This window comes from Prosopis cineraria, unplaced genomic scaffold, assembly GCF_029017545.1.
Source record: "Prosopis cineraria cultivar Desert tree isolate PC_DT_omini unplaced genomic scaffold, ASM2901754v1 PC13, whole genome shotgun sequence".
In the NCBI taxonomy this organism is placed as follows: Eukaryota; Viridiplantae; Streptophyta; class Magnoliopsida; order Fabales; family Fabaceae; genus Prosopis; species Prosopis cineraria.
The window spans coordinates 25,822,647-25,835,505 of NW_026555344.1; positions in this window are offsets into that span (position 1 = coordinate 25,822,647).

Consider the following 12,859-nt stretch of genomic DNA (forward strand, 5'->3'; position numbering starts at 1 on the left):
TTAGCAAGGATAGCGTCATATACTTCCACTTCATGCAAAGTCACGAAGGAAGGTTATAAACGACCATCATCATAGGCCATGTACTATAAGTACTGCTCTACATACCATGTGAGTTTATCCTATCAGTAGATAATGCGAGGCATAGATTCCTATCTTATTTTTCGAACTCAGAGTACTTCTAATCAAACCTTATCCATTCTAAAGAATCAGCTGGATGCCGAATCTTATCATCTTTAATCCTTCTATCTACATGCCATGTTAAATTCTTTGCCTCTTGATGTATGCTATACAAACGCCTAAATCTTGAAATAATAGAAAAGTACCACATTGTCTTCTTTAGACTCTTCCCATTTTGCTTATAACATGATGTCTCACACTTAGGATAGTAGGTTAGCTCTTCATATTCATTTCTAAACAAAATGCAATAGCTAGGGCAAGCATGTATCTTCTTATAGCTCAGGCCAACTATGCGTAACACCTTCTTTGCATCATATAGTTGACCCGAAAGCTTGATATTCTTTAGTAGCATTAGTTTGATTAAAGAGAGCAAGCTTGAAAAATTTGTATCACTCCACCCACTTGTTGCTTTCAAGTTGTACAATTCTAACACAGTAGACAATAAAGTGAACTCAGTATAACCCTCATACAAAGGTATCTTTGCATCAGTTTTCAACCTTTCTAACTTCTCTGGAAAATTCTCGAGTTCCTCTTCCATTGCATCAACCAATTCTTCAAGACAGTCGGCCTCATATGCACTTATGTTAAAAGATGGTAATGATGAACAACTTTTTATATACCCTAGGCTACTATTATTCATATCTTCAAGTGTTTCTCTATGCTTTATCCAACACCTGTAACTCTGATCAATTTCATACTTAAACAAGTGAAGTTCATATGTCTCAGGAGAAATTGACTTCACATTGCCATAACTTAAACAAGGACAAACAATTCACTCATAGTTTTTACGTTATTTATTGCAAACTTAACAAATTCTGCCACCACATCCCTATATTCTTTAGATAAGCAATTGGCAGACATCCACTCCTTATCTATAATGCCTTTATTTAAGAAAGATGGTAAAGACAGGAAACCATTCAGTGAGTCACGAGTTTAATTACTTCAGCAACTTCAATTACAGTTATATTTGTTCTTTTCAAGAGAACAATTAAAATTAAAAAAAAATCAGTAGCATAACACTTTCAAATGAGTATTTCCTAGGCAGTATGCCTTTTCTTTATACCATTTTAATGTACAAAATTTTAAACTAATTCAAGAAATGAGATAGAAGTATAATTCAACTCCCTTCAAACCATAAAACAACTTTAACAATGGTCATATTTGGAAGACTAAAATTAAAAAAAATTTAACAACATAACAGCATAAAACTAAGCATTTCCTAGGCTTATCACCCTCTATTAACAAATTGAACATTAAAATAAAAAAAATTCATGTTAAAAATCACTCAACCAATCACATTTAACAATTTCACAATTCAAATTTTAGAATTGGCAGCAGACACAGAGCATTTTTGTTCAAACAAAATTCAAGCACATTGTATATGAAATCATCCCTACTTTAAATAATCATAACCCATTCAATCTATGGTCAAATAAACTACTCAAATTTTATACAATTTCTTAAAAAAATAATATTTTTTTGTTTGTCTATGTAAGCCACGAACGTTAGGAACCATGGTTAATTGGAGATGAATCATGAACTTAGCAATTGGAATAGAAGAGGAAGATGAAGTTAGGAAGAGAGAGAGGAAGAGGAAGGGAAGAGGAAGAAGGAAGAAGAAGAGGAATGTAATAGAGCACTTACGTGTTCGCATACCATGCAATGAAAGGTGAAAATGGCAATGAAGGCAAGCGATGGCATTCCAACGGTGAAATATGGAAGGTTTTGGCCGGAAATGTGGACTCAATGCTTAAGGAAGGAGATTCAACAATGGGTATTTGGTTTTGTAGAGAGAAAATGAAGTTTTGAGCATTTGAAGAGTAACAGCTTTGTAAGACAAAAAGGCAATTTAAATGATATTATTTCATGGTTCTATTACAGAACTATTGAATAAATGTTTATTTAATGGTTCCTTAACAGAAACTGTTAAATATTCTAAACGTTTATTCAACGGTTCTGATTAAGGAATCGTTCAATAATTCAATGACATCATAAGGCAGTTTTTGAAGCATTTACTTAATGGTTGTTTAATTTAATCATTGAATATTCTGCTAGTTTATTCAATGGTTATTTTTAAGGAACTGTTGAATAATGGAATGATGTCAACAGATGCTTTTATGAAGCATTTACTCAACAATTTTGTTATTTAACTGTTGAATATATATAAATTTATTCAACGATTATATTTTTAACCACTGAATATTAGCTTTTCAAAATTTCACCTTTTTTTATTCAATGTTTTTTCTTATAACTGTTGAATATAAGTCATTATATATAACCTATTTTTTAGTAATGCTTGTAGTTATGTAGATACCTATAAAATAGTAAAAGATGTCATTATCAAAATATGGTAGAGATAAATTTCAACTTAATTTAAAATACTTTAGGGATAAATTTATATATATATATATATATAATACAAGTATTTGCTATAAAAGATCCTGTAGAGTCTCCCCTATAACTTGAAAGTTTCAGAATTTTTTAAAAATTCTACATCAATCTAAAGTAGCATATTTAGAATAACAAATATAAAATAACAATCAAAATATCAGCTTGTTTTATTAAAAAAATAATACAAACCTTTATTCTTTTTCATGTATAAAACTTAACAGGATTAGGCTTTTCGGTGTTTGGAAGGAGACCTTCACCACTTCGATAATGTGTTATAGCTAATGATTAAGCATACCAAGTAAAAGCTAATTGTTATCATAAACATATATAAAGAATATAGAACTAAAAACTTACTGATTAAATAATATCCTCATAGATTTGTAGTTTTTAAAGTCACTATCTCTTAATGAGTTAACATAATAAATCACAGGACAAATGGATTGATACATAAGCACCTAATGTTGCCTGAAAAAATAAAATATTTCATTAACTAAAATATCAACTAAATTTAAAGATAAATAACAATAACAACTTACCTTGGATTGTGAGGAGCTAAAAATAACATGTTTCTTTTAAACCAATATATAAAATCCTGTTTTGTGATATGTTGCTAGCCAAGTTTCATTCCTGTCCATATTCTGACTCTTAACTATTACCTTGTGTTCTTTTGACATAAGGCTAAACTTCTTCAGTGTTGTGTAAAACATGCAAGTGAACTTGCTCCCTTTGTTCTTTGTCTATGCTAATGAGTTTCTTCCTAATGATTCCACCTTTTTTACCCGTGGTGTCCTTTGTATACTTTGGCAACCCAATGGCATCCACATTTGAGAGATATTCAGTGCATAATTCAACTGCTTCTTCCACAATGTACCTCTAAACAATATGCCCCTTGGGTTAACTTTGATTTTTTACATATCCTTTTAATACCTTTAAGTAATGCTCTACTGGGTACATCTATCTCAAATAAGCGGGGCTACATAATTTTATATCTCTAACAAAGTGAAATGATAAATGAACCATGATATTGAAGAACGAAGGCTAAAAATACATTTCAAGCTCGCTCAGAATCTTAGCTATTTCATGTTTTAGCTTTAGTAATTTCTCTAAGTCAATCACCTTGTTACAAATTTCCTTAAATAAGAAACAAAATTTGGTAATCATGGCTCACAACTTCTTTAACAAAATGGATTGTATACCAACCAGCAATAAATTTTCCATAATGATATGACAATCATAAGTCTTAAGACCTACTAGTTTGAGATTTTTTATGGATAAGAGGTTACTGACATTTGAAGAATATCCTTCTAGCACTTTAACTTCATGCAAGAATTCATAGAAAATTAATTTTCCTTTCTAGACAGAGTGTGAGCTTTTAGAGGTAAAAAAGTGTATTTTCCCTTCCTTTTTGGTGCCAATTCTTCTCTTAACCCCATACTAATCAAATCTATCCTTGCATTAATACCGTCCTTACTCTTGAAATGTGGAGTAACTTGCTAATAAGACTGTCACAGACATTCTTTTCAATATGTATCATGTCCAAAAAATGCCTAACATCTAAGGTCTTCCAGTGTGGCAATTCAAAGAATATGGACTTCTTTTTCTAACCATTCTTAACAATCTTACTTGTAAATAGTTTTCTAAATTTAATATTCAAATCTTTAACCTTTTCAAAGAGTTGCTCACTGGTTAATGGCAAAGGAAGACTACCCTTTTCTAGGTGGCCATTGAAGGCCTTCTTTAGTCATTGGTAATGATATATTTGTGGCAAAAATCACTGATGTCCAATGAAGACATTCTTCCTACAGTGTTCCAATTACATTGAACAAATTGGACATACATCTCACCTTTTGATATTGCATCCTAACAATGCTATTGGCAGAAAAGTCATTTATGGTGCCAAACAACATTGCTCGCAGGATGAAATGTTCTTTTCTATACCCATCATAAACCTCCACACCTATCTCCTATAGTATCTTCAAATCTTTAATCAACAGAGCTAAGCATACATCTATATTATTTCTTGGTCGTCGAGGCCTAGAAATCAACAATAATAGCATCATAAACTTACATTTCATGCACAATGCTAGAGCAAGGTTATAGATCATTAAAATGACTGGCCATATGAGTGCTGCTTTGCATGCCATGAGGGTTTGTTCCATCAGCGGCTAATGCAAGGCACAGGTTTCTATCTTCTATCCCAAACTTAGGGTGCATAAAATCAAACTTTTTCCATTGAGGAGGATTTGAAGGGTGCCGTAGCTTGCCATCCTTAATTATCTCGTCAGCATGCCTTGTTAAGTATTTAGCATCTTTTGTAATGCTATATAGGCATCTAAATCTTAGTATGATTGAAAAATACCACAACACCTTTAATGGGCTACATCCATTTCTCTTATGCCGTGACACATTGCATTTTGGACATTTATCTAAGGTTGAATACTCTTTCCAAAAGAGGACATAATCATTTAGACATGCATGTATCTTCTTGTAGCTCATCCCAATAGAACAGAGCACCTTTTTAGCCTCATAAGTATTAGGTGGAAGCTCATTGTACTTCAATTACATCTGATATACGAGTTCAAGAAAATTTGTGAAACTCTTATCGTTTCATCCATTCATTGCTTTTAAGTTGTACAATTTTAGAACAGTTGATAGTTTTATGAATTTCTCACAACCTGGGTACAATAGTTTATCAGCATCACTCTTCAACCTCTCACACATTTCAAGATAGTCCCTAAGATCCTCTTTAATCATATCAATCATTTCATTAAGATGGCCAACATTGTATGTCCCACTATCATGATCAAATGTTGAGTAGCTCGCACTATCCCTCTAATCATTTGCATTATTCCTTGTCTTTCTATGTATGGTCCAACAAGTATAAGTTGTATCAATCTCATTACATATCAAATGATCTTTCAATTCTATTGGCCTTACTCTTTTTCCATAGCATCATTTTAAACAAGGACATATGACTCTATGGGGGTTTTGATCACGACAAAATGCAAACTCAATGAACTCATCCACACCATCTCAATATTCTCTAGATAATTGATTAGCTGATATCCACTTATAATCCATATCACTAATGTAGTCATAGAAATTGAAGAAACAAAGATTTAGAATTTAAAAAAAATGCTGACAATATCCCTCCTAAAAGTGGAACGTCTTGGAAAAATTAAAGCAAGAGTTTCCTCTCTTAAATTTCAACCTCCAATTCTTTAATAATAACTACATTCAATTTCAAAATAAATTAAAACTGAAATGAGAATAATATAGTGTCATAGTAAAATTAACTATAATGACAAATTATTATTGTCACACTTAGCTTCTACTGCCATTATCACAGAAAAATTAATGTATAAGTATGTGTTTATTGACATGCAAATTAGTATATAAATATATGTTATTATTACAACTATAAATATACGTTATCATCACAGCCTAACAAAAAAATTTCAAGATAAAAAATAACTAATACGAGACTAATGCCACAAAAAAAAATCAACAAAGTTTATCTATATATTATGAATCCTAAATTATTAGTATTATATATATAATATTTATTTGCAATTTTTTATTTTAAAAAACTTGCAGTAGGCAATGTTCATTGGCTCGGCGTGCGGCAGTGAGAAGGCAACGATGGTAGCAACTCAGCGATCGGCAACGGCGTTTAACGAGTTTTGTAGGGCAATGGCAAGAAAGATGTTCAGATCTGCGAGAATATTGGGAGACGATGGTGAAAGAAAATGGCAATGGCAACACAGATCTACAAGCTTATGGTAGATCTATGAGCTTATGGGAGATGACGACAAATGGGGAAGGTGACACGCCGACTCAGTGCAACAAGCCTACGATTTTATGGCGATCTTCTAGCTTTTTGGCGGCATTTAAAGAAGAGGGAACAGTGTGTGCAAAGAAGAGGGCTGAGAGGGTTGCGAGTCTATAAAAATTGATAGCGAGGAAGAATTTTTTTAAAAAAAAATGAGTGAGGCATCGGGATAAAATGAAAAGTTTTGAATTTTTTTGACCTTTTGGAGCACTCATTTACTAAGCACTATGAAAGGTTTGCCTTTGTAAGCCTTCTTTCTGTGAGCGCTCCCAAAGGCAACGCTAATTTGTTTTCTTAAACTCATTTTAGAGCTCTTTGTAATAGAGCACTCTAAAATGCGTGACATTTAGGAGCGCTCAATGTTGAGCATTGAGCGCTCCTAAATGTCATAATAATTTTTTAATTTTTTTTAAAATCTCATTTTGGAGCGCTCTTCTCTTGAGCACTTCAAAATGTTAAACCTTTAAGCGCCCCTAAAGGTTTAATGCAATTTTTAACTTCATAGCACTCATTTATAGAGCGCTCCTAAATGTGAAATATGTTTTTAAAAGAACTTTATTTTTAAAATTTAGGAGCACTCTTTAAAATGAGCTCTCCTAAATAATGACTTATCAGAGCGCTTATTAAAAAAGGTACTTCGATATGTTCCACCTTCACTTTTCCCTAAGTGCTCTGAAATACGCACTCTCAAAGATGTTTTTTGTAGTAATGTTTCTAGCCATCTCTTGATGAGTGGCCATGATTATACTTGATAAATTCATAGATAACCTTCACTATGAAATTGCCTCTTGGTCCATTCTTCCAACTAAATCTATTCAACTCTTTACTACAAGGCAATTGAATGTGGATAAGTTTAGCAACAATATCATGTGGAAGTATTTTTGCCATTCATTAACCTTCAAATTTCCATTTGCATCAACAAAATCACTAACCCATGCTCTTGGATTGAAATTAAAGTCAACACCTAAGACATAAGAGATGAGAGGTTGATCAAGAGAAAACCAACTATCCTACCAAAAGTGAGTGTCTTTGCCACTATTGATCTTTTCACCCTAACCATTAAGGAAAATGTCCCATACTTCGCTAATACTCCTTTTAAGTATGTGACATACTTCTCTTAGGAATTATAACAAGGATTTTAGAGTCACCACAATGGTATTTGGCACACAAACATCTAACCTAAAGAGCCAAAGTTTTCTTGACAAGCCCCCAATAGTACTTGAGGATAAAGGCCTCATTTTGTGTTCTAAGATCATTGAAACTTAGGCCACTATAATCCTTTAGTTTCTTAGCCATGTCCTACCATAATGGTGCAAGAAACCAATTGAAGTTTCTTATGATCAAAGTGCTTATTTTGTGTTCTAAGATCATTGAAACTTAGGCCACTATAATCCTTTAGTTTCTTAGCCATGTCCTACCATAATGGTGCAAGAAACCAATTGAAGTTTCTTCTGATCAAAGTGCTCATTCCACAGAGAAGAAGGACTTAACATTTCAATCTCATCCAAAGTGCTAGGCAAAAGGGACGATTGCATATTATAGCTAGGAATAGTAGAAATAACCAATATTATAAGTACTGACTTGCTAGCCATATTCAAATTACGCCCTTTCTACTTTGATAGTCATTGCTATACCTTAGTGATTAAAAGCACAAAGGTTGCTTTGGTCACCTATTTTTAGACAAGTGGAATATCAAGATATTTACTAAGGTTTGGTGTCAAATCCATGCCTAAAATGTTACTATATTGCAAAGCTCTATGGATGCCAATGTTGGAAGATACAAATAGCTTGGACTTAGCAAGATTAATTCTGTAACCTGAAGCCTTACAAAAAAATCTTGTAGCCTCTTTAATCACTTCCATATGCTGGATTGAAGCCTCAGTAAAAAGCATTAGATCATTTACAAAGAACAAATGACATAGGGTAGGGAAATTCTTGGATAACTTGAGCAAGTTCTATTGCTTATGGTTGTACAATTGAGTTATAACATGTACAAGTCTCTCCATGTAGAGCACAAAGAGATAGGGGCTTAGTGGATCCCCTTGTCACAGACCTCTTATGGGTTGAAATAGTTAGGTTTCCTCACCATTCTAAGTGATTTTCACCTTAGTCATATGAATCCTAGACATAATCACTTCCACAAGATGGAGATTAAAACCCTAAGACAATAAGGGCTCCTCAATAAAATTCCATCCCAAATGATCGTAAGCCTTCTTTATATCAACTTTTAAAGCAATAAAGCCTTTGCCCTTCCTCTTTAAGTTCATAGTGTGAATTGCCTCTTGTACTATCTAGGATGATATTGTCACAATTCTATCTTCCTACTATGAAACTACGTTGATTTTTCTTAATTAGGCCATTTAGGTAAGTTCTCAACCTGTTTGTAATAATCTTGGTCATAGCGTTTAAACTCACATTGCATAAAGAGATAGGATAGAAATCTTTCATTCTCTTTGAATGATCCACTTTTAGTATAAGCACAATATTTGTCTAATTGATACTTGCAATGGAGCTAGGATTGGCAAAAATGTTATTAACTAACTCATACACTTTGTCCCCCATTCCATTGAGACTAGAAGAAACATACCCGTAAACCATCCAATCCTGAGGCCTTTAACACATTCATAGAAAAGACAACATTTTTTACTTCAGTTATAGTAATCTCATACTATATAATTGACAAATCAGCTAAGGAGATTCTCAAAAAGTTAGCAATTAGGCAACAATCACCACCTTGACCCTGTTCACTATTGTATAGATTTTTTAAGAACTCTATAGCCATATCTTTCAAACAACCTTAATCGTATACCCATTCATCACTCTTATTGAGCAAACCATCAATATTTTTCTCTTTCCTCCTAATCTTGGTCATTATATGAAAGAAAGAAGAATTCTTATCATCGTATTGTAACCACTTGCATATAGACTTTTGAAACTATATGGGTTCCTCCTACATCAAAAGTTTAAAGAATTCTTGCCACAACTTTTTCTCTACATACTGTAACCTATTTTTGTCATTAATACCGCAAGCTTTATCAATACCTTTAAGGCGGTGAAGCACTTTTCTTTTCTTATAAGGTATGCTTCTAACAATAGTGTCATTCTAAATAGTAGCATTTGAAGTAAAATTCTCAACCCCTTCCAATCAAGAGGCACTATCTTAGGCTTGCTTTACCAAATCATGTAAATCTTTCTCCAATAATCATGGCTTAGTATTTGAAGGCCTTAATCTTGTGTTGGTTTTTAGTCTTATAACCCTTTTAGACACTACCAGAATTCGATGATTTGATTTAAAATGGAGATGATAGAACACTTTCATAGAGGTAAAATTCTCTTCCTAAGAAACATTGCCTAGAGCCCAATCCAATCTCTCCTTTGCATAATTGTGTTCCCCGTTAAGGCATCTTCTACCCCCTCTAGTTTGTGAAGATGTGAATTAAAAACAAATTCTAAAAAATCTTTCATTTAGAGCCAATTAAGAGTTGTACCACCAAATTTATTGGAAGATCTTAGGAAGGTGTTAAAATCCTTAAGTAAAAGCCAAGATTTATTGATGGTACGAGAGATATCTGTAATGGTGTCCCATAAATGACACGTACCCAACTGACTCATCTCCCAATATATGAATGATACAAGAGAAGTTTCTTTCATAAATAAATTAGAGACTTTGCAATGGAGTAATTGAGTAGAAGAGAGCAAATAATCAACCTTGGTGATATGGAAATTTTAAGATACCTGAATACCTCTAGCATACCTCGAGGCCTCCACATGAATCCAATTAGTAAATCCAAGTTTTTAACCATCTAATCAAATCGATTACTACTAACATGAGCCTCCATAAGACAAAGAATATAAATATCATATTTACTGACAATTTCTTTAATCAAAGTGGGGAAGGTAAGACCATCTACTATTAGAAATTGTGCCCTAGGGCCAATCATTATACTATAAACATTGTTATTTAACATATTTTTCTTTTGTCATCATGTTAATTGCATGTTCATTATGATAACTATATTTTTAGACAAACTATAGTGATTGTCCTAAATATCCCTAGTCGGTCATCTATGAGGGATGATAGAGGAAACAATACTAGTATGACTTTGATTAATTATAGAGATATAAATCAAGTCGTAGGCACTTGCAAGGGTTCTTGGTTCTGGACTAACCTGCTATAAGAAATTTGCATGGTATAAGTCATAAGCTTATCTCATACATAACCATATCACTAAGCCTTTTGACCTGAGATCATCATGAATTCCAACATGTTGACTATTGAACTTTGACCTAGTTAAAAGTCACCTTTAATTGGGTGATCATAAATGCTATGATTGAATTTAGTGATATTCATGTAGAGAAATATGAGTGGTAAATATAAAATTTATCCCTCACATTAATTGAGAGATATTTTTGGGCCCTTTAATAAAGAGAATTGAAAAAATGTATTTTTTTCATTATTATAGTTAGTCAACTTAAAGACCGAAAAAGTAATGGTTAGGTAAAGGAGAATGACAATTCCAAGTCTCACACTTAATTGAAATATCACATGATAAAAAAGATGTGATATAATTATATGATAGGTTACATCGGATTATCAATCCCTATATGACACAAGAATAAGGATATCTTTGGGAATGAGACACGAGAGTCAGAATTTCAAAGCAAAGATAAGCAATTCCCTTGCAAGCCATTGTTTCTTAATTATTAAACCTGTGAACACAAAACTTCTCTCATTTTGTGATCATCAAAACCAGGATTCAATAGCAATGCATGGCAATATTTGGCATTCTTACCCAGACAATAAGCCTTTACAAGGAATTATTAAAAAGGTCAAAATAAGGAGACCATCATTGGACTAAAATGCAGTGCTGCATGATAACCCATGACCCTTCAAAAAAAACTTACAGTATTAAGCCTTAATTTGTTCTAAGTTTGTAAATCTCACTACATAATAGTTATTATATAAATCAAAAGTTCAAATTCTAGTATGCCACTTCTTAAGATCACTTATATGAAGACACTTTCCAAGCACTGTGAGTACTAGTGCTTGATTCCATGGCTTGCTCTAGTCTTGTAGTTCCTCTTCGATCATCAAGACTATTGGATAAATCTTCATAAGTTCTTTCATCTCTTTTATGGGTTTTGGAAGTTTCCATAGAATACCATCCCCTTCTTGCATGAGGTAGTCAACTTCCATTACCACATCCCAATTGGCAACTCCATTAAAGCCCGTGAGTGATACTTTGTAAGATAAAGGTGGCACCATTGTAGTGTTTGATGCACCTTCATTAGTTTTAATGTCTTACTTTCTATTCATTTGTTTCTTTTCTATTCATTGAAAAAAGCTTGTCTTCTATATTCCCCAATATCCCAGCAGCCATCACTTTACTTTCCAAGGGCATTGAATCAGAGAATTCAAAGCTGGATGCCTTAGCCTTTTTTGCTTATTCACTACCCCTTCTAGATTCCTCGAGCACGATCTAATGGTTGCTTCCTTTGGAAGCTAGGTTCTATAGCTAAAACCCTAGCAAGCACAAAAACTGTTAGAATAGTAAATCACCTGAGAGTGAGGTGGAGGAAATGTTATATAGAGTTTTTCAAAGAAGGCTAGGAGGAACGATGATGATTTATGTCTTCCCTTTTCAAAGTTACATACAATCATTCATGATAGTTTAGACTATGAAGGTAAAAAAAAAAAGTTATGCCAATCATTTTAATGTCTCCCCCACTTATTTTAACTTATTATTTAGAATAAATTAATTTCTCTTAACTACTCCACATCACGCCAAAATTCTTAACCCCAAAATATGGTTGTCCTGAAAATAAAACAAAAAAAATGTTTCATTTGCATTTTTGCCAATGAATTTTGCTTTTATCTAAAGAAAATTTTCAAAATTTGAGTCAATGAGAATTTTTGAGACTTTTTCACATTTTATTAAGTAGGGGTATAAAGTCTATTCCACTAAAATTCTAATTTTTGTCTAGATCGTAAAAGATGTGGTTGTATTTTTTAAATTTTGCGGGACTTATTTGTAAATAAATCTTTTATATAGGACCTATATATAATTTTCTCAAATGATATAATAATGTAGGAGAGAAAATATAATATAACAATATCATACAACTAATTAACTAGATTTTTTTTGGTCCATACGTTGATATGATTTATAGGAATATGCCTCATATTATATTATGTAAGGGAAATGGAGAGGAGAAAGTATTTAATGAGTTTGAATTCTAAAAAAAATGATAAAGGGAATTGAAAATTTAAAATATAGATAAATTCATAAAACGGAAAAGGAAGGAGTAAGCAAAATTAATTAACAATTTTAAACCACACTTCTATTATTTTTAAATTCAACCCATTAAAATATCTTATTTTTAATAATTTTGCAAGCTAAAAACCTATATTGCAAAAACCTAAAATTTAGAAAAATTTCTCTTATGCGTGTTCTCAAT